The following is a 23,669-nucleotide window of genomic DNA, read 5'->3' as shown; positions in this document are numbered from 1 at the left end:
GCTAGGTGGTTAGCAATATAATCAGTCCTTAAGAATATGGACTCCCCAAGACAAGAGGAACCATACTCCTTCGCCTTACTTGATTCTTTTCTATGGGTACCACTGTGCTTCAGCTCTGTTCTATGCAGATTAAATCAAATAATTACGTGAGTTATACTATGAGGCTAATTTCCAGTAGGGCAGGAGCGGTGAATGGGCAGCAGTAACAAGGACCCAGGCTCATTTGAGCTACAGTATAACTAAATCTGGCCTCAATATCCCTGCCCAGGGTGAGAGAAACAAGAGCCAGGGCACATCAGCTGCTTGCTGGCTTCCAGGTGAGGGACAGTGCTTCCCAGGCAGGCCTGGGACACCGCAGCTACCTTGGGTCTGGTCTGGGAAGCTGAACAGTCTTGTGAGGGGGTAATGCCACGGAATTATGGGGGTAATTCTGTGGAATTATTCCTGGACTAGTGGTTTAGCAGACCTGAGCTCTAGTCCTCTTTTTGGCCCAAGCGTAGAGAATGCATTTAACACACCGGAACCCTAGTGTGTTCACCCATTACACAAGGGTGGAGCTAGACATTCTCTAAGAGCCCTTCCAGCTAGATAAATCTGTGATTTTATGATGTTATAAAAAGCAGGACTCACAGTCCCCGAAAGTACCAAGCCTGACCATCTTACCACCTTTTCAAGCATGATTTCAAACACCAGGAATGAAGAAAAACCAGTTCCTTGCTGCTCTAGAAGTTGTGTATCTTCCAGTTCAGTTACTGAGCTATTCTGAGCTGTGATCAATCTTCAGTCTGGCTGGCAATGCCAAGGAGGCCGGGGTTGGGGGGTGGGAGGCTGAGACTGGATCTTCCTGAGGGACAATCAGTTGTGTTCTCTCCTATAGCCACAGGCTGACCACCTTCCCCAAGGACCCACAGAGGTTAGGGAGGGTCTGATCGGTTCAAATCTGCCTTTCAAACAGAGGAGTTCAAAGTATCTTTCTTTTTTTTAAGTTTATTTATTTTGAGAGAGAGACCATACGCAGGGGAAGGGGGGAGAGAGAGAGAGAGAGAGAGAGAGAGAGAGAATCCCAAGCAGACTCCCAACTGGAAGCACAGAGCCCGATATAGGACTCAAACCCACAAACCGTGAGATCATGACCTGAGCTGAAATCAAGAGTCGGATGCTTAACGGACTGAGCCGCCCAGGAACCCCATAAATGACTGTAGGTGATTACACACTTTCATTATATTATATTCTCTGACAGTATGAAAGCAAGAAGATGAGTTCTTTTATTACTAAAATTTTCATTATTTTTTCAAAATGATTGGAGAAGAATAATAATTTTTTAATAGAGAATAGCTCATGCCATTTAAAGACTACTACCCCAATAAGTACAAAATATCCTATCAATTTAGACACCTATTTATGAGATATAAAATTGATATACATCCAATAAACAAACTTTGCACTTAATAATTGATTTGCACCTAATAATCACAATATATTCTTAAAATTACCTCTATTCTACTTACCTCTTGAAATCAAAGTCTATGATTTAAATTTTTTTTTTTTGATGTTTATTTGAAGAGACAGAGTATGAGAGGGGGGAGGGCATAGAGAGAGGGAGACACAGAATCCAAAGCAGGCTCCAGGCTCTGAGCTGTCAGCACAGAGCCTGACATGCAGCTGGAATCCATGAACCGTGGGATCATGACCCGAGCCACCCAGGCACCCCAAAGTCTATGATTTAAAAAGAAAAAAAGGGGGTACCTGAGTGGCTCAGTCAGTTGAGTGTCCAACTCTCAGTTTGGGCTTAGGTCATGATCCCAGGGGGTCATGGGATAGAGCCCTGCGTCAGGCTCCATGCTGAGCAAGGACACTGCTTAAGATTCTCTCTCTCTCTCTCTCTCTCTCTCTCTCTCTCTCTCTCTCTCTCGATCTCCCCCTCTGCCTCTCTCCCCTACTCATACTGTCTCTCTCTCTCTAAAAAAATATACATAAATAAATAATTTAAAAAGAAAAAAAGGAAGAGGGGCACCTGCGTGGCTCAGTTGGTTGAGCATCTGACTTCGGCTCAGGTCATGATTTCACAGTCCATGAGTTCGAGCCGCACTTCAGGCTCTGTGCTTACAGCTCAGAGCCTGGAGCCTGCTTCGGATTCTATGTCTACCTCTCTCTCTGCCCCTCCCCTGCTTGTGCTCTGTCTCTCTCTGTCTCAAAAATAAGTAAAAACATTAAAAAAAAATTTTTTTTTAAAGAAAGAAAAAAACGAAGAATATTCCATATAATGAACAAGTGGACAACAGAGTCTGCATTCCACCCTGCCTTATAGGAATTATAGTCAATTATTAACAAATAATAACAATAATAATAATTACTTATCTGAAGGTGATAAAGCCAAAAAGAAAACAAAGGGACCATCCACTCTCAATTACCCAAGCACACATATTCCTTTTGATGCACTAGTCAGAGTCCCATCCTTGGGCCAAGGACATTAAACAGACGTGGTACGTTTGTGTGTCCGCCAGTATGCATGCTTTTGTAGGCAGTGAGCCCACCCACAAGTGCACTTGGAATTTTGTTCGAGATGGAGGCAGGGGGAGTGTTAAAACTGCTTTCAGCCCGTGAAATGGCATCATCACCTATCTGTGCTAGAGCAAGGCAAGTGGTTATAGGGCTCAGTCACTTGACTGTAAAGCAACAGGATCCCATCCGTGTTGACACAGGGAAGGGGTGGGGCAGATGCAATGAAGAAAATCAGCATCCAATCAACTTGCTTTTTCTAGGAACGTCATCCCTCAGCTTCAATTGAGTGTTCAATAGACGTTAAGCTGAGTATCCCAAGTAAACGCATAGCTAGCTGCTACTGAACAGCTCCACTTCAATGACACAGTGTTCAACATATTCAGAAAAGGGCAGGTGACCCCACTGATGGCCACGAGGAGTTACAGGGTCCAGAATTAACTTCCTGCTGGAAGGGATTTTTCAATATGGGAAACAATTATTTTGAGACCGCAACAGCAGGGGCAAGAGTGTCCCCCTCCTGAGAAAAGAAACAAGCAAGGGGAGCCTCGTGAGTGCCAGGGTTTTCTAGCTGGAGACACGTACAGACCTTAGCACTCCAAGGGGAACACCAAATAATAGAGCCCGGGGAACAGCAAATAGAGCCCGGCAACCTCACTGAGGGTAGCATTCAGCAAGGCGCAGGTGGCTGGCTAGAGCAGAGATGGAAGCGGAGATGGGGAGAGAAAGAAGATGAGCCTCCCCCAACCCCACCGTGAGCTCTGCCGGTTAAATGGCCCTTCAGAGCTGTATAAGCTGGGCCTGGATGTTCTTCAGCGTCCCACCTCATCAGTCACTGGATGTGAACCCCCCCCGCCCCACTCCCACCCAGCCAAATTGGTAAGTGCTAAATATACATTCCAGAACCACCATACGCTGAAACTAACGCCTGATACATCTAAAGCTAAAAGGGTCCAATGGCGAAAACATGTCTTTCCCATCTCTTTCCCTAGAAGGTACAAGTGAAGAATGAAATAGACAAAGGCAACAGATTTGAAAACAAACAAGAATACAAATATCTACGAAACTAAGTAGCCAATTCTTGAATAAAATGGGTTATAATCCCTCCTATATCACACATGTTCAAATAAATTTTGCCCTTTTCTGTGTTTATTGAAACTGAATTTAGCTATGATAATGATTCAGATCATTATTATAAAATGGAATAAAATAGCCACACAAAGCAAAGCTCATTCTAAATATCAAAGGCCAAAAACTGCTCACAAAGATTCATGTATAAATGGAATTCATGGAATGCAGATAATTCCTGAAGCTTGACTCATAAGACTAAACATGGTTGAAAAGACAAGGTCACAATAAATGTCTACCCACAGTCAATATAGTTACTCCCTGTATACATTTACTCACTGCATATAATTCTGTTTAAAAAAAAAAATAGAGGGGCGCCTGGGGGGCTCAGTCGGTTAGGCGTCCGACTTTAGCTCAGGTCACGATCTCGCGGTCTGTGAGTTCGAGCCCCGTGTCGGGCTCTGGGCTGATGGCTCAGAGCCTGGAGCCTGCTTCCGATACTGTGTCTCCCTCTCTCTTTGCCCCTCCCCCGTTCATGCTCTGTGTCTCTCTGTTTCAAAAATAAATAAACGTTAAAAAAAAAATTTTTTTTTAAATAATAAAAAAAATAGAAGGCTATACAAAAGAAGTGATAATTAATCAGAATTACGTTCAGACCAATTGTTTCTTATTTGTAACCTTTATGCTGTAATAAAAATTAGAGTGAAGAAGTGCATACTTGGCACTGAATTTTTAAAAATAAAAGAAGGGGCACCAGGGGCGCCTGGGCGGCTCAGTCGGGTAAGTGTCCGATTTTGGCTCAGGTCATGATCTCACAGCTTTGAGTTCGAGCCCTGCGACGGGCTCTGTGCTGACAGCTCAGAGCCTGGAGCCTGCTTCGGATTCTGTGTTTCCTGCTCTCTCTGCCCCTCCCTTACTCATGCTCTTCTCTCTTCAAAAATGAATAATGTTAAACAATTTTTTTTTAAAAAGAAGGGGCACCTGGGTGGTTCAGTCGGTTAAGCATCTGACTCGGTTTTGACTCAGGTCATGATCTCAGTTTCATGAGTTCGAGCCCCGCATCGAGCTCTATGCTGACGGTGCAGAGGCTGCTTGGGATTCTCTGGCTCCCTTTCTCCCTGCCCCTCCCCCACTCACACTGTCTCTGTCCTCAAAATAAATAAACTTTAAACATTTCTTTAAGAATAGGGGTGCCTAGGTGGCTCAATTGGTTAGGCGTCTGACTTCGGCACAGGTCACGATCTCACGGTTCATGAGTTCAAGCCCCACACAGGGCTTGCTGCTGTCAGCACAGAGCCCGCTTTGGATTCTCCGTCTCTCTCCCTCTCTCTGTCCTTCCCCAGCTCACTGTTTCTCTCTCAAAATAAATAGACTTTAAAAAAAGACTTTAAAAGTAAGATAATAAAGAAAAACTAAGCATATTTACCAGTAAATAATACCTAATTCATGACAAAATACAGGGCTTACAATGCAGTATGCATTTTATGTACACATGTCATTTAAACATCATGAAACCTCTCTGACATGGATACTAATATCTCAGTTTCCAGATGACGAGGGCTCCCTGCCCAAGTGGCTCAGCCTGTGTGCTGGGTCTCAGAGCCACATCTATCTCACTCCTGGATCCACATTGCCAATCTCTATTTCATATAATCCCAAAATAAGATAGTCAGTATAAGTAAACACCTCAAGTAATTATATAATTTACTCTTTTAATAACATTTGTTTTTCATCAGCGGTGATGGAAATTCCTTGACCCGCTAAATACAGTATCTGGAAATATGATTTAGGTTTTCTTTGGTAACTTAAATCATCATTTTTTATTTATTTTTTTTAATGTTTATTTATTCTTGAGACAGAGACAGAGAGTGAGCGAGGGAGGGGCAGAGAGAGAAAGGGAGACACAGAATCCGAAGCAGGCTCCAGGCTCTGAGCTGTCAGCACAGACCCCCACCCAGGGCTCGAACTCACAAACCGTGAGATCACGAACTGAGCCAAAGTCGGACACTTCACTGACTGAGCCACCAGGCGCCCCAATCATCATTGTTAATTACTGTCCTTATCTCTAATTAAAACCATGTATGGGATTTTTTGTCGCTCCTCACTGAATTCATCCCAAGGAGGACATTATTCAAGCTGACACTTTTCAGGATGCACAAAGAGCTAACAGCTTCTTGTCTCGGCTCTGCCACAAACCCAGGCCATGACCATGAGCAGCCCCCTGACACTCCCCGAGCTTCCTTCCTCTGCTCTAACACAGGGACCCACGGCTCCACCTGCCTCCCAGAGCTCGCTAAACGGCTCAAGTGAAAGAAGACAAACACAATCGAGAAACTGAAAAACGCAACAGGATTGCAGGCTTTATTATTTCCCTTCAAAGAAATGCTTGGATTTGAAACTCTTCCTCTCAGGTGTCATTTTAAAGAGGAATGAAATTCACATACAGCTAACGTCTCCACCATTCAACAGCAGTTTGTCAGACTGGCCGGTCAGAAGCACGTTACACTCTCCAACGACAAACATCAGGAATCGTGCCTTTTGTTCTGATGACTTCCGCAAGGCCACAGCACTGAAAGCTGTGACAAGTTTGTGTTTCCTGGAGTGGTGTGAATAGGCAGGATCTTCACCACTGGACAATTCTGCACAAAACACCACAACAGGCTCTGGGATGTGGTAGATTAAATTCATTAAGAGAGGAATTAATCTGGATGGACTTTTTCCATTCCTTTAGAAGTAATTTGTGTTCTATCTCTGACACAAAGGATCAACTTCTTCTATAGCAATATCCCACAGAGTAACCCAAGACAAGAAACAATCCTGTGAACAGCTTCAAAGGTAACTGGAAGATATAAAGTTTCCTCTAAAAAACAAACCAAGTTCTGACACATATGAACAGACAGTTCACATAAGAGGAAATTCAAAGACTAAATAAACACATGCAAAAAGTCCACCTTCCCTAGCAGACAAAGAAATTGATCTACGTCTACACTATCCACACAATAACCATTTTGGAAGTCAATCTGGTAACATATAGCTTGAGTCATAAAAATGCTCACGAAATTTGACTCAGTAATCTCACTCCTGGGAATTTATCTTAAGAAGTAATTAGTGGGGTGCCTGGGTGGCTAAATCGGTTAAGCGTCCTACTTCGGCTCAGGTCATGATCTCATGGTTCGTGAGTTCGAGTCCCTCATCGGGCTCTGTGCTGACAGCTCAGAGCCTGGAGCCTGCTTTGGATTCTGTGTCTCCCTCTCTCTGTCCTTTCCCTGCTCACACTGTCTCTGTCTCTCAAAAAAGGAATAAGTGTTAAAAAAAAAAAAAAAAATTCTCCCTCTTCCTCTGCCCCTCCCCTGGTCACTTGTGCACCACTCTCTCTCTCAAAAGAAATTTTTTTAAAAAGTAGTAACTAGTTAAAACAACAAAGAGATATACAAATATGAATACACATATACATAGAGATCCTCAACATCGAAATGCTTTGCAAAATTCGGCATATCAATGTAAAAATGTTTTTAATCAAAACAAAAGCAATCATTATAAAGCCTATGAAAACTATTAAATAAGAAAATGCTAAGATAAACAGAATACAATTGTTTAATAGGAGTATAACCATACAAATGTGTATACATGTGGATAAAAAGGAAAAGTGCAAAAATGAAAATTGTTGTGTTAAAGTGATTATCACTTAAAAAGTTCTCATTCAAGGGGCAACTGGGTGGCTCAGTCAGTTGAGCATCCAACTCTTGATGTTGACTTAGGTCATGATCTTGATCCTGCAGTAGTGAAATGGAGCCCTATGTCAGGATCTGTGCTGGGGATAGAGCTTGCTTAATATTCTCTCTCTCTCTCTCTCTCTCTCTCTCTCTCTCTCTCTCAATAAATAAAGAAATAAATGCTCATTCAAAATCTTTAAGTGGGATGCCTAACAGGCTCAGTCAGTGGAGCATGCGACTCTTGATCTGGGGGTCGTGAGTTCAAGCCCCACGTGGGGTGGTGAGATTACTTAAAAATAAAATCTTTTTTAAAATATTTAAGCATTATTGAGCTATCTTGCCTTCTAAAAGAAAAATATGGGGGCGCCTAGGTAGCTCAGTTAAGCATCCAACTTTGACTCAGGTCATGATCTCACAGTTTGTGGGTTCGAGCCCCGCGTCAGGCTCTGTGCGGACAGCTCAGAGCTTGCAGCCTGCTTTGGATTCTGTGACTCCCTGTCTCTGCCCCTCCTTGGCTCATGTTCTGTCTGTCTCTGTCTCTCAAAAATAAATACACATTTGGGGCGCCTGGGTGGCACAGTCGGTTGAGCGTCCGACTTCAGCCAGGTCACGATCTCGCGGTCCGGGAGTTCGAGCCCTGCGTCAGGCTCTGGGCTGATGGCTCGGAGCCTGGAGCCTGTTTCCGATTCTGTGTCTCCCTCTCTCTGCCCCTCCCCCGTTCATGCTCTGTCTCTCTCTGTCCCAAAAATAAATAAACGTTGAAAAAAAATTTTTTTAAATAAATAAATAAATAAATACACATTTAAAAATTTTTAAAAATAAATAAAAAATATGTAACTCACATCATTATTTTAAAACCACTTAAAGTCAACCTTTACCATATGCCTTCCATCAACTGAAATAAAATACATACAATTTAGAAGGTTATCTATAAAATAAGAAACAATCAGAAAATAGCCCCTTCAGATGTGATTTGTGGTTAATAAAAAAAATAGTAATAAGTCTAAATCCTTTCAGTGCCCCTGTGATGTCCATCACAGAATCCCCACAATAACTTTTGTTAGTTTGAATTCTCTTTGCTTTTTCAGACTTACTGAAGAATTTAATTTTGTGGTCCTTGTAAAATATATTATCTGCGGTGTACTAAAGGGAAAACACGGAAATATTTGTATCTTCTGTTGCTTATTTATCCGAATACATTTCAAGTTTCTCCTTTGTCTCGGGCTCTGGAAGATGAACTTGGGAAGCCCCTTCGTTTCTGAGTGGCTACATATTACCACTCTCCCTTTTCTCCCTGAATGCAATTAACAGTCTATGTCAAATTGGCTTTTCCACCTTCCCAGCTTCCTAAGATACACTAGCTCCCTGGGGAGCCTTTCTTGGAAGAAGTGAAAACTGACAGACTATTCACGATAACCATCAGAATTCAGGGCAGGGAAGGACCCGTTGAGGGCTCCAGCTGCCCCTCACAAGGATTTGCAGCCTAGATCTGGGGGCTCTACTGGTCTCCTTCCTCTACTCATCAGCGTTTGCTGGGGCTAACTCTGGGGCAGGTGGCCTCTCAACTGCAGACGTTAATTTTTAGGGTTGCTGGGTCTCCTTTCCCTGCCTAACAGAGGACACATATTTGCAACAAAGAACAGATTTTGAGGTTAATCTTCTGATGAAACTAACATGAAGGGAAGCTTCTTGATCACTTTTATTATTGAGACAAATTAACCCTACCTCCGTTTTTCTCGTTACACTCTTCTTGGTTTATGAGGCAATAGGACTCTTTAAACTCCCTTAGCGTTTTGCTGGTACAGAGAACAGACTTCTCTGACATACATTCCTTCCCTTGATGGAAAGACAAGGTCATTCTTTCTCCCACTTTATTACTTCTATGTATCAAAGATCCAAGGGTTCCCTTGGAAGACTCTCAAACTCCCTGGTCTGAAATCAGGGGCTTCTGTTGTTCCTGGATGTAACAGCGCCCTCCATAGCCTATGGGCCAGCCCTCCTACCTATCCTTGTCTGTAGACAAAAGGCCTTCTTTCTTAGGTACATTACCCCCAAATCAAGGGTTCAGTTATTATCTGCACATTATCACCTTCATGAATCCATCAATTCCCTCTGTCCCTATGAAAAGAAGATTCCCCAAGGATTTGAGGTGTTTTACGCTATTAAAAGAACTAGCAACGTGTGCTGGGCAAATGAAATAGACTGCATTTTTAAGTGCTTGGGACAGGGTTATGACTAAACGTTCTTGATTGCTGCTTTAAAAAAAAAAAAAAAAAGAGCTTCAGGGGTGCCTGGGTGGCCCAGTGGGTTAAGCGTCCGACTCTTGATTTCAGCCCAGGTCATGACCTCACAGGATTGTGAGTTCGAGCCCCACATTGGGCTCCACACTGACAGTGCAGAGTGTTTGAGATTCATTCTCTCTCTCTCCCTCTCTTTCTGCCCCTCCCCTGGTCATGTTCTCTCTTTCTCTCTTGCTCAAAATAAGTAAACTTAAAAAAAAAAAAAAAAAGGAGCTTGCAGCAGAAGTTGAAAGGACAGAAATCCAGAGAGAACAGGTATCAGCAAATCATTATCTTGATTCCTGTGTGGCCCCAAATATAAGAGGTGTTAACCAACCTTCCCCCCCACCTCCCCACCTCGGGAGGTAAGGACGTGCACCGCAGGCCTGTTACTGGGGCGCAGGCCTGTTACTGGGGCCGCTGGCCTCACTGGGTGGTGTGGAGGGTATCAGGTGCAGACCAATGAGATCCAGACACACCAGCCCCACAGGGCAGAGTCACACTCAAGTTCCCACACGTGCCCCTTCATTTTCAGCCACCCACTCACCACTCAGAGAAGACCATGTATGCCAAATCAGATGGCCCAGCCTGTAAACTGCAAAAAAAAAAAAAAAAAAAAAAAAAAAAAACCCACGCCATGAGACACTCAGTCATAAAATGACATGAGAAACAGGGGTGGGGGAAAGGCAGGGGAGGGTCGGGAGGGGGTAGACACAGAGCATAAGAAAACAAAGGAATAAACACACAGGAAAACGTGGATACATTCATTATGAAAAATAAAATGGCCTCTATGATCCCAAACACCGTTGGTAAACATCCAGCTGTACGTACTGGCTTTTTGACCATCCCGTGATCAGCCCAGAAAATCAGAGCTGTGATAGTTAGAACGAGGGTAGATCTTCCAAAGAATTCTGTAGTTCTATTTCAATTACAATATTCAAATATGAAAATTACAACGGTTCTTCTTCTTTCTACTCCCATGGTTTCCTTAGTCTCTATTAAGGCAAAATGTGAATGCAGTCTACCAAACCCACAGCTTCTCGGCAAGACTGGAAACTCTCAGAAACCTCCTGCTTATGCAAATCCTTCCCCCCAAAATCCTCCTGCTAAACTTTTGACCTATTGTGTCTAACCTTCCCAATTTTTGGCCGTGAGTGGTAATAAACTTAAAAAGTGAGGTTTCGATCACGAATCATAGTTCCTATTGTGACTGAAGTTTAAGTTATAGACTTCCCAGTTTTGTTTTTTTTTTCTTTTTCAAGTGGCAAGGGCCTGCTATTTTTACATATGAAAACAGTGATGTGCCTCTTTTCTCTCCCTGAGGGCTTCCCATCATCTATTTATAGGACTGGAAGTTTTCCAAGCCCAGACATAATTCACTGTGCCATTTTCAGTGACTGGCAATTTTGGTTTTGTTTTTCTCTTATCCCAAGGGAAAATCAATTGCCCAGCAAATTCATGTATCCCGCACCCTTTCACCCTTAGAGATCAGCGATCAGAACTGATTTTGGTGTCAAAGCGATGGATTTCTGGCTCTGAGCCGATGTTTATCCTCGATAACAGGTTTGTCGGACAAGTAACGGACCGGCCATCCAGAGGCAGCGAGCGGTTCGACCCCGTTTATGATAAAGCTTCCACTCACTCACTGGGAGGCCCTGAACTGTATTATCTCGCTCTCTCTGACCATAAAAAACAACTACCAAAGCAGCCGACGGAAACGTATTTTGTTGGTTTTTGAAAATAAGAAGTAATTCAAATATAATGGTATCCACGACTGCAATTACATTAGCTTTAGGCAACCGACCGGATCCATAGCCACCAAATGCATACCTGTCCCCTCATAAAACACAGCCCCAGCACACACTGGAATTAGGAACCAACAAAAGAACACGTTGTAGGGGAACTGCCATTGAGGTGCATTTCCCTGAAGCCCCGTAATCAGTACACAAGCAAGGGCGGCCAGATCCTCTTGAGAACCAACAGCACAAGGACTTGGGGAAATCTCTTATCCAGGTTCCCAGCAGGGTCCTCAGGACTCCAAGAGGATCCTGGCATCGAGGCTGTGGGAAGAACCCCAGAGATTTGAATGAAATCAGGCCTTGCTCTACTCTAAGTCGTTAGGGGCTCAGGATCTACCCAAAAGGTACCCACACTTGGAGAACTGGGAAAGTCCAGACCCCTGTGTGAACCCTTATCAAATCTTATCGGAGAAAAGGAAGAAAGGACACTCAAAAAATGAGATGTCTTTTTTTTTTTTTTTTTTTAAGTAGGCTTCATGTCCAGTGTGGAGCCCAATGCAGCGCTTGAACTCACAATCCTGAGATCAAGACTTGAGCTGAGATCAACAGTCGAAAACTTGGGGCGCGTGGGCGGCTCAGTCAGTTAAGCGTCTGACTTTGGCTCAGGTTATGATCTCGCTGTTTGTGACGGTTTGAGCCCCACGTGGGGCTCTGTGCTGACAGCTCAGAACCTGGAGCCTGCCTTGGATTCTGTGTGTGTCTCCCTCTCTCTCTGCCCCTCCCTCCCTCTCTCTCTCTCTCAAAAATAAATAAACATTAAAAAAAAAAAAAAAGTCAAACACTTAACCAACTAAGCCACCCAGGTGTCCCCCCCCCCCAAAATGAGATATTTTAGATTTCTAAGGCCAACCTGTAGCAAATTCTCGGGATCAGCTTAAGAAAAATACAGGACCCTCAGGTCCATCATAGTCTGAACCAGAATCATCGGGATGATCCTGGTCTGCAGACCTCCCTGCGTCACAGCAAAGCCAAACAGATCTTCTAAGATACACCCCTTGCGACAGGCACTTTGGCCAGAAGTCCTCTTCCGTCCTGAGGCTTCTGGTGCAGTCTGGGAGCTGTGGAACCCTGGAGAGGCTATCAGCCATCTCTTCCACCTCGGCAGCCAAGCATCACCTTGGCGACACGCTGTTAGCTCCTCAAACACACCTGCTTAAAGATTCATGCCAAAAAAACAGAAAAAACTATTTACTGTAAATGTTAATATTTTGAAAGTTTTGTTTGCTAGTGTTTAAAATGTGAGGTTTCGGGGCACCTGGGTGGCTCAGTCAGCCGAGCGTCCAACTTCGGCTCAGGTCATGATCTCACGGTCTGTGAGTTCGAGCCCCACGTCAGGCTCTGTGCAGACAGCTCAGAGCCTGGAGCCTGTTTCGGATTCTGTGTCTCCTTCTCTCTCTGACCCTCCCTCGTTCACGCTCTCTGTCTCAAAAAAGTAAATAAACATTAAAAAAAATTTTTTTTTAAATGTGAGGCTTCCCCCACCCCCTCCCACCATGTTCTGGCTGCAATTGCTGAGTATTTCTTAACTCACTCAATTTTTTTTTTTCTATTCTGTTAGTCTAAATCAATCAAAGTACTTTCACTTCACCAATCCCTTTGTGCAACGCCCCATAAAGGTCTGTGATTCCACAAAAGCGGGCAACAGCTTGAGTGCACTGGTTCAGTAACATCAGTGTACCTCCTCCGTTTCAAGCTCAACTTCCCATTAGAAAAAGGAAGTGATAGGGTTGGAAGACAGCCCTAAAATGCTGTCATTGTTATTGTGCACCTTTAAATAGACCTTTGTATCTGTAAAGGGTTTTGGTTCTGCTCACAAAGATCTTGTAGGAAGGTCTGTGCCATCAGGCCCATCTTTGATTTTTATCTACATCGCACGCGACGTTGTTACTACAAACTGGGACTAATAAAGTGAAAACTAGCCCCCCAAAAGGAAATCATAATTCTTTCAAAATCAAAGCCTTGAAAAGGTTCTTTCTATTCCTGCGTTCATGAAGATAAAAATTAACCCAGATGACACCATCGGGAGAACTCTGCCTGTCGGCCAGTTTTAACACCACGACCTTTGTACTAACAATGTTTCTTTAAATGCTGTTCTCCTTTGACATTTTTTTTATCTTCTATTTCTTTACATCAATTTTATATGACAAGACCTGCAAGGAAGAGGAAATTTTCAGAACAACTATGGTAATTAAGCAATATTTTGCTTAATTTTGCCCAAGCAAATAGAGAAAGCTGAAACTAGAACACAGCTTGTTTTCAAAATGTTCATATATCGCTAATTCTTTCAGCAAGATTTTTGTTTTCACTTTGGGATTACCCGCTTCAAGTCCATGGTTTTTGTTTCTTAAAAAAGCAGTTACGGAAAATGGGCTGAAAATATTTTCTGCCTCTAAAAATAGACATCTTTGTTTTGAACAACATTCTGAACTTCAAAGTTCCGGCTATTCCCAAAACAGAAGAGACAGTTAATCAGCAATTTTTAAGAGAAGAGAGCTCAGGCAGGTTACAGAAATTCTTCCAGGAACCCCCTGGCCGCCTGTCCTCTGTCCACAACATCCAGCAAATTACAGTACTTTGTTAGCTCGAAACAACAAAAGAGACGTACAGCAGGGAGGGTGGGAGTGAGGCGGTGCAGAGGTGGAGGGCGGAGCTTATGGGGGATCTGTTCTACTAATAAGGCGGGGGAGCTACGTGATGCTCCAGGAAAAGGCAACCTCTATTACTAAGTACTTTTACATGTTTATGTCTTTTTGTGCAACAAAAAGGTTAAAAAAAAACTGAAATGAACAAAATGTTAGATGCTCCGAAGGATGGCAGGTGATGTGTAAGTAAAAAGAAATAAGGAAGGGAGGAAACCAAGTAAGCCAGGAAAGCAGAATGAACAGGAAGATTATACTTCCCAAGCCAACGAAAGGTTTAACTGTCCTAATCCAAGTGCTTAAGATCCTTGAAAACAATAACCTTCCAGAGAGCAGATAGAAGTAGTCGACAAAAGAACAGAGGGCCGAGCATGTCAAGTCGGCACCATTCACTGGGGGACAAAAGAGAGAGAGAGAACCAAAATCATGAACAACCCAGATAGTTTAAATAGATAACGTTCTAGAAAGAAATTCCTAAACTATGGCCTCAATCCCCCCAATTCACTTTATAGTTTCCTTTATATTCTGTGGCCCCTCTGTGGTTCACTAAGTGAACTAAGTGGTGCCATCCATTATCCTGCTTTATTTAGTAAAGGAAAAAATAAGAATTTTATCCTTTCTCATGAAGGCTTTCCTCCCACATTTTAGAGTATAATGAGGTTCACCTGCATGACCATGTAAATGTGGGGAAATAAAATCAATCGTCATAATCAAGAATGTTAAGACTGTGCCAAATCCATTTCACATAAAGGAATATGTTCATTATGTACAAACACAGGCATATTAACACTCAGACAATTCCATGGGTGTACTTGACATCAATCTGATAAGGGGATATTGAAAAACCCTTTTCAAATGTGAATAGCTGTATATGGGTCCAATAATATTGCAAAGGCAAAGCTATGCTAGGTTTTATGTAGCTTAAGGAGAGATGTTAATGTTATTTGTTTATTAAATAATAGTTTCCAAAAAATACAAAAATATTATACTCACAAAACAATAAGGAAAAGGCAAACAACCTAACAGGAAAATAAGCAAATGATAGGAACGGTGAGTCCTGAAAAAGGATTTTAAAAAACTAAATATCCAAAAATAAGTGAATGGATAAACTGTGACATATTCATGCAACAGAATATGAAACAATGAAAATGAATAAGTCAGAATCACACATATCAATATGGACATAGCCCACAAACGTAAAGTTGAGGGGGAAAAAAAACAACTTGCGGGAGAATGCATACAGAATGGTGCCACCTATGTGCGATCTCAAAAAAATATTGCTTAGGAGGGACGCCTGGTTGGTTCCATGGGTAGAGCATGTGACTTTTGATCAGGGTCCTGAGTTCAAGCCCCACATTGGGTGAGCTTCCATTCAAAAAACAAAAATGCTTAGGAGCCCATGATATTTAGCCAGTACACTTTGGCAGGGCTGATCTGTGGTTTGCGGCCAGCATCCAACACGAGTGGCAATGTCCACACACTATCGGTTGTGAAATACTTTGAAAATCACCCTTAACATTCGTAGGCAGCAAAATTGTAACGAAATGAATCCCAAACTCCCCTCTGAGGAGGAAGGGGTCACAACCAGGTTAGCAATATTTTGTCTCTCTCCTAAGTAAGATGCTAAAGCATGTAAATACTTACCGTCAGATGATTGACAGCACTTCATAGGTCTTAAATAATATATAACAATGTAAATATACATACGCCTACATAGGACAGCAAGAGCTTGGAGCCAGACATCTGGAGACAGCAGTTTTATTCCTGTTCAATCAATTACCTGTGGGACCGTGCTGTCCCTGAATCTTGGCTCCCCTTCAGTGAAATAAGAGGGCTGGGTAGCATTCAGCTCTAAAATGCTAAACTGAATTCAACACGATGGCTGTGGATGTCTCTGCACTCTAACAAAACAGCCCACACTACTTCCTCTGTGCAAGTGGTATAAATTATGAGACAAGACTTAACTCCTTATGGATGTTACATACACATTTTACAGTTACCGCAGGAATGATTTTTTTTTTTAACATTTATTTATTTTTGAAAGACAGAGAGAGGCAGAGCACGAGCAGGGGAGGGGGAGGGGGAGGGGGAGAGACAGACAGAATCTGAAGGAGGTTCCAGGCTCTGAGCTGTTTGTTAGCACAGAGCCTGACGCGGGGCTCGAACTCACGAACCGCAAGACCATGATCTGAGCCGAAGTCAGACACTCAACCAACTGAGCCACCCAGGAGCCCCACTGCAGGAATGATTCTTAATCCCGTCACCCTCTGTCCTTTGCTGTCGTTCGTGACGATCATAGACCCCTAAGAGCTGGCTGGCTAGGTCTAGGAGGGGAAAGCAAGGATTACCAGTAAAGATCGATCCAGAATAAAACATACTTTGTATCTGGTTGTGCTTATAGGTTATTTTACATGATCATGATACTCCTAAGGTGGGGAAAACTGAGACCCTTAGTGTTAATGATTTATTCAAGGACATACAACTGTCAGGGATAAACCCAGGATTAGAATTCATAATTGGTATCTTTTTTTTTTTTTAATTTTTTTTTTCAACGTTTATTTATTTTTGGGACAGAGAGAGACAGAGCATGAACGGGGGAGGGGCAGAGAGAGAGGGAGACACAGAATCGGAAACAGGCTCCAGGCTCTGAGCCATCAGCCCAGAGCCTGACGCGGGGCTCGAACTCACGGACCGCGAGATCGTGACCTGGCTGAAGTCGGACGCTTAACCGACTGCGCCACCCAGGCGCCCCTCATAATTGGTATCTTAGAAATGATATTGTTTTCACTCAATTTTTGATCTCTCCTATGACAGACCATTATTTCATATACCACCAAGACTCATCGTAGAGGAAAGGGTTCCCCTCTAGTTCCTACAGTCCAACTATATTTAATAATTTACCAAGACTTGCACAGTGACAAAGCAAATAAATGAGCAAATCCTTAAATCACTTGGTAAAACACTGTAGATTCTTTTACATTTTTTTAAATGTTTATTTATTTTTGAAAGAAAGAGAGACAGAGTGGGAGCAGGGGAGGGGCAGAGAGCAAGAGGGAGACACAGAATCCAAAGCAGGCTCCAGGCTCTGAGCTGTCAGCACAGAGCCTGACACGGGGCTCAAACCCACGAACTGTGAGATCATGACCTGAGCCAAAGTCAGACGCTTAACCGACTGAGCCATTCAGGCGCCCCAAACATTGTAGATTTCAATAAGTAGATCACAGATTCTAGTATATAAAATTTTAAGAAAGCGCTCTGACTTTTAAAAAATGACATTTCTTCTAACCACTTTAGATTATGATTTTCATACTAGAATGTTGAGGAAACTGTCCTAGGGGAATTTTTAACAAATTCAAACCTCCCCCAAAATAGAGCTCCTTTATCTTCTTTTTGAGTTCGTGTTTCTCCTTAACTCTTCACTTCCAAAGAACCCTTCATTACTGGCAATTGTGCTGATGAACAGGGAGTTCTAACTAAACACTTGACACCCAATCTTACCCAACCAATAAGTCTTAGTTAGCATTCTGACTGGCTAGTGGTAAAGTAGCCATGGGAAAAACAAAAACAAAAAAACAATACACACACACACACACACACACACACACACCATACAGCTGAAAATTAACTGCTGTGTGATTTAGAAGTTGTTTTTTCTAGGGTGCCAGCCAGCAGTGCAACTCTTTAGCAGGTATTCATTTGTTAAAAAGTTGCTGAAGCAAGCAACTAAGGAAACAGAGGGTGTCTCTGAAAAACAAATTTGGTTTCTGAAATAGCAGAACTTCAAACTGTGAGACCCTTCCCTCCTCCAAGCTTCCCTTGTGACTTGCTAGAGAGCTTGCAAACTAGTTTCCTTTTCATTTCTAAACATTTCAGAAGTTTCTCACCTGAAGAGAAACAACCAGATTTGAGTTTTCCCTAAAGATACATATTTGCCAATTTTGTGGACACAATTTTCCAATCTGATCTGAGGTCACATCATTTCAAGGAAAGAACAGAATGAACTTCTGTGTATACTAAATTATCTTTGTTGTTACTTATAACATGTGCGATGACGCTATTAGAAATTTGTCCAGCTTTAAAAAACAAAACAAAGCAAAATGAAACTTGGGGCACCAAGGTGGCTCAGTCGGTTAAGCATTAGACTTGATCTCAGCTCTGGTCTTGATCTCAGAGTCTTGAATTCAAGCCCTGCTTTGGACTCCACACTGGCCATGGAGCCTACTTAAACAAACAAACAAACACCCTAATTCTAGTTCTGAGATCACTTTTTCTTTTTCTTTTTTTAAGATTTTATTTTTAAGTAATCTCTACACCCTATGTGGAGCCTGAATTTACAACCCCAAGATCAAGAGTCACATGCTCTACTCACTGAGCCAGCCAGGTGCCCCTGAGATCACATTTTCTTTAGTATATCTTTTAATTCATTGAAATATTTAGAAATTATGTATTTCTCTGTGAAAATAAATTTGCTAAAACATAAATAATCCTTCTGACCCTTTACCTCCATAACTCGGATTACTAAAATTACAAAATTTTCTTTTCATGGGATTTCAGGTTACATTTTGAGATTTCTAAGAAATATTTTTTTGTTCTCTCCAAGCCTTCTCCATGGAAATATCCCTGACCTTTTCCTCTAAAACACACAGAACATAAAACACCCTCAAAAAGAAACACCATCTAAGTCGTTTCCTCCTCATCGGTGAACAATTAGAACACTCCCCCCAAAATGTTTCTTATCTTTCTAATGATATTTTCTTGGGTGTACCAGAACTGGAAATACCAACAGATCTTGAGAAGACCACTAAGGCAATACAAAGTCTCTGTGTAATCCTTCGGTGGAAGCTTCTCCAATTTCCTTAGTTGGGAAGCTGACCACCTAAGAGAGGCACTGAGATTTCTACCCGTTTGAAAAGATATCTCAATCTCACTATTTGCCCATTCCTGCTGACAATTTTCAGTGCTATAAAAGTGAAATAGCAGTGGGGTCCCTGGGTGGCTCAGTCATTTGAGGGTCTGACTCTTGATTTCGTTTCAGGTCACGATTTCACAGTTCATGAGTTCGAGCCCCGTGTCAGGCTCTGGGCTATTAGCACAAAGATGGAATATTATCTCTCTCTCTCTCTCTCTCTCTCTCTCTCTCTCCCCCTCCTACTCTGCCTCCCTCTCTCTGATTCTCCCCCCACTGGTGCTCAATGTCTCTCTCAAAATAAATAAATAAACTTAAAAGAAAAGAAAAAAAAAAAACAAACAACATGAGCAGAGCCTTCCCCTTTGTTATAGCTTGAAAGTAAGACCAGGTGAATTCTTACACAGGCGGCCAAAATTGTAGATTCTCTTTTTGGTACTAATGGTAAAACAGTAATAATAGTTAATATTTATTTAGTACTTAATTTATGGCAGATACATGTACCATCTCTTTAATCCTCACAAGTCCATAAGACAAACACGATCTACCCCACTTAGGAAAACAGAGAAGGAAAGTAACTTGCTCAAGATCATCAGCAAGCCACTGGCCAGGCTTGCTTCGGGATCCAAACTCAGTGTCCTTAAAAGAAACTTCCTAATGGGCAAGATATAGCTAACGTACTCACTTATCCCATGATTCTGTTAGAGAGATTTGCCAGAGCACATCTATCTGAGAATTCAACAGAGGAAGTAATTAACAGATCAAACTAGTGACAGAACTAAAATGGACCTTTGCTGGTTTCAATTCTCAGCTCTTCCTGCCCTTTCTCCTCTTTAAAATAAATAAATAAATAAGACGAAGCATGTTTTTTTGCCCACTGTTGCAGCTAACTGGCAAACTTGTGTAATAAATTAACTAACAGAACTGGTTTAGCAACAAATGAGATCAAGGTCTCTAAATTCCAATCATAGGTACATCACTGATTTGAAAGAGGATCCACTAGCATTTAACTTAAGTTAAACTTCATGACAAAAGGCTTTCAGAACACAGTATAAAGAACTCCTATTTATGAAATCTCAGTAATAAACCCTGATACCAAATATTGAAGTGACAAAGGAAAAGCACAAACTCTAGCGACTCTGCTTAATCACGGCCAGGGTTCCGAGTGTTCAGAAAGACTCAAATGGTATAAACATAAGATTGTCCACAGTGGTGATCTCTAGGGACAGGGACTGCAGGAATGGAAAGTGAAAATACCATGAGGAAGAGCTTTTGCTTTTTAATATTTGTGTTGTTGGATTTTTGTTAAGAACACAGACACACACACACACAAAATATGTAAAGAAATGCACAAAGTCTTACCAGACTTAATGTTTAATCTGCATCCACGAGCCTGACATTGAGAGAACACATTTCAACACCTGACACAGGGGATAACATTAAGACTATCATTCTCTCTGCTCCTCTCCAACCCAACTATAAAACAAGACTCGTTTTATAAAGTGTTCATTCACCCTTTCCTACCCAAATGTTTCCATTTCATCAGAAGCAAGAGGGGAAAAAATCTTGAAGGACTTCAACCTTCAAGCAGCTCTAAAAGGAAATGAGTATCAGACCTTTGGAGAGAAGATTGGGAGTGAACTCCCCCGACATTCTTCAAGTAACAACGGGAAATCTCCCAGTGAGAGGGTTATTCTCTCCTATTCTCTCCACAAGGTAGAGACTATGTAATGGGAGGCTGAATGTGGAAATGATGAACAGTGCCACAGAGAGAGCAGTCTTCAGTGCTCACACACCTCATTCTTTCCAGCCCTGGTTTGCCTCTTGCCCCAAAAAGCCTGACGAGGAAGATAAAAGTGAGAAGTGCTTTGCAATGCAAGTGAATGTTCAAATAACATCAGACTTCTTCTGAACTATTTCTTCATCAATGAAAATACTATTTGCCTGGGGCGCCTGGGTGGCGCAGTCGGTTAAGCGTCTGACTTCAGCCAGGTCACGATCTCGCGGTCCGTGAGTTCGAGCCCCGCGTCAGGCTCTGGGCTGATGGCTCAGAGCCTGAAGCCTGCTTCCGATTCTGTGTCTCCCTCTCTCTCTGCCCCTCCCCCGTTCATGCTCTGTCTCTCTCTGTCCCAAAAACAAATAAACTTTAAAAAAAAAAAAAAGAAAGAAAATACTATTTGCCTCCCATAATGATTTTTGGAGATGCTTAGCATAAAATCTGAGACATAGTGCACAATGTTAGCTTCTTTCTTGAAGAATTAAATTCCTAACTGCCAGCTAGATGTCCACACTACCCCACCCTACCACCAAGACCAGCCGTTGTCTCCCACCTGCTCCTCCTGTGTTTTCTCTCTCTCAACTAATGGCACCATCATTCTCTGCAGCACCTTGTTTATTTATTTGTTTGTTTATTTATTTAAGAAATGAATTGTCTTTGTTTTTTTTAATGTTTTTATTTTTGAGAGAGAGACAGAGTGTGAGTGGGGGAGGGCCAGAGAGAGAGGGAGACACAAAATCCCAAGCAGGCTCCAGGCTCCCAGCTGTCAGCATGGAGCCCGACAAGGGCCTCAAACTCGTGAACCATGATATCATGACGTGAGCTGAAGTCAGATGCCGAACTGACTGAGCCACCCAGGCGCCCCAGGCACCTAATTCAGAACTCTCTCTCTTCCACCTCCTTTCAATACCTTCTGACTCTGTCCTCTGAATTTCTTCATCGCTCAACTGGATTTCTCAAAACACCTTGTAATTGGACTCCCTGCCTCTCCAATACGTCTTTCAGAACATTATCCTGAAACAGAGTTCACACCAAGCTTGGTTCCCTACTGACAAGAATATAGTCTATTTATGTGTTCAAACGTCCCCAAGATCTAACGAGGAAGCATCTATCGAGACCTCTCCCCCCGCATCTTGCCGTGAGCCCTGTACTTTATTTTATGCTCTTCTTCAGCCTCCAATCTACTCTCCTCCATTCTCCACCCACAAAAGCCCTACTCTACATTCTAGACCTGGCTATCCACCCAAATCTAATGTCAGTGTTCTACAAGACTAGTGCTAACTTCCCCCAAAGTAGGCATTGATTACCACTGGCTTAATGCACCTACAGCCCTTGGCCTGCCCTTCTTTCATTCTGGATCATACTAGAGTAATTCATTGACAAGGCCATCTCCCCCAGCTCCTAAAGGACAGGGGTCATATCTGCTCGCTTCTGATTGCCCCCTAAACACCTGACACTCAGACCCTGTTCACTGCACCCTTGAACTGAATGTAACTAGCATTTATTACAGTGTGTTCTGTAGTATTCAGCAACAGTGTACTGTCCATTATGTGTATTACCTCAGTAACATTCACAACACTCCTTTAAGGTAAAAGGGGTATTTTGGCCTCCGTTTTACAGACGAGGAAACTCTACTCAGAGAGGTTATATAATTTGTCCAAAGTGATACGGCTAGTGTATGGCAAAGCCAGGATCTGAACCAAAGTCAGTCTGACCTCAAAAGCCACGCTCTTAACCATTACATGATACCACAGCCATTTCCAAAAATCCCTCGTTCTTTTAGTACTTATACACGTGGGACTATTCCCCAAGACCAGGACTCCAGTAAATTATATTTTATCCTATCAGCACATAGAGGCCATTTTGGCTCTGCTCTCGTCCGGGGTCATAAACAAGCATATCGACAGTCTCCCAGATTCACTTTTCTCTTTTCCTACCCCACCCCCAAGCCCCTGAAAAGCAAATCAGAAAAAAATAATAATAATTTGGAAGACAGGGACAGGCAGACCATCAAATCTTCCCTTCTTCACGGAACATACAACATTAAGCCAGTTTATAAGGTTTAACAGGCATGTATAACCTAAAGAGTATGTTGGATCATTCCAAAACCTACTTGTCCTGCTCAAACCTGAAATCAGCAGCAGTAACTAAGAAAACACATAGCCAACTGGGAGACAACATGATGACTCATGAAAGGGGCAAGCTTACTTTCCAAGTCTCAGAAAGCATCACCAACAGAGTCTTGTAACCAAATCATCAACCTGTGGTTATAAACATTCTGGAGTTTCTTTTCATCTGGCCTAGAAGGAATCATAACCAGTTCTGGACTAAACACTACCTATAAAATTAATTATTACACAACTAAGTTAAAGCTTCCCATAATGAAAGAAAGTACAAAGACTACAAAGGTGACAGACTTTCTTTTAAACAAAAGTCTATTAACAAAGGAAAAATTCTTACTCAGTGTCATGAGATGATTAGAAAGGATATTCAAGAGAACACTTGTGACCCATTTTTCCTGTCAACATACAAGTGTAAATAATAAAACACACCTTTAACAGTTTTAAAACCAGAATTTACAGTAGGCATTCCTTTATTTTTTTTTTCTTTCTGAATCACTAGTTCAAAATTTTGAACTAAAAGCTGTAGCATGCATTATTCTAGCAAATGATCTCATCAATCACTTCTCGGCCTTTTGGCTAAGATCAAGTGTAGCAAATGATCCCATCGTATGTTGGCTGTAACCTATCATAGTACTAACAGCTTCCATGCATTTAAGTTGTAGGGGGATTTTTCCTTTGTTATTTGTCTTGGGGGCATGGGAAGCAGTCTATTTATTTTGTTTCTTTTGCTTCAATTTATACTTAAGATAAAAATTACTTCTGAGTAAATCTTTTTTATTTTTTTTAATTTCCTTTTATTTTGATTTATCTTGAGAAAGAGAGAGACAGTGAGCAGGGGAGGGGGCAGAAAGAGAGAGGGGGGGAAG

At 42.2% G+C, this 23,669-nt stretch overlaps 1 protein-coding gene and 1 pseudogene across 10 annotated transcripts in view; one reads left to right on the top strand and one right to left on the bottom strand.

Annotated features, from left to right (window-relative positions):
* Positions 1-23,669, bottom strand: part of SYNE2 (spectrin repeat containing nuclear envelope protein 2) — a 345,486-nt gene that overhangs the window by 308,304 nt on the left and 13,513 nt on the right. The window lies entirely within an intron of this gene.
* LOC122469923 lies at positions 23,360-23,560 on the top strand (annotated as a pseudogene).

This window comes from Prionailurus bengalensis, chromosome B3 (genome assembly GCF_016509475.1).
Source record: "Prionailurus bengalensis isolate Pbe53 chromosome B3, Fcat_Pben_1.1_paternal_pri, whole genome shotgun sequence".
Classification (NCBI taxonomy): Eukaryota; Metazoa; Chordata; class Mammalia; order Carnivora; family Felidae; genus Prionailurus; species Prionailurus bengalensis.
Note: the sequence above shows the minus strand (reverse complement) of the source record. Positions and strands in the feature narration are given on the sequence as shown.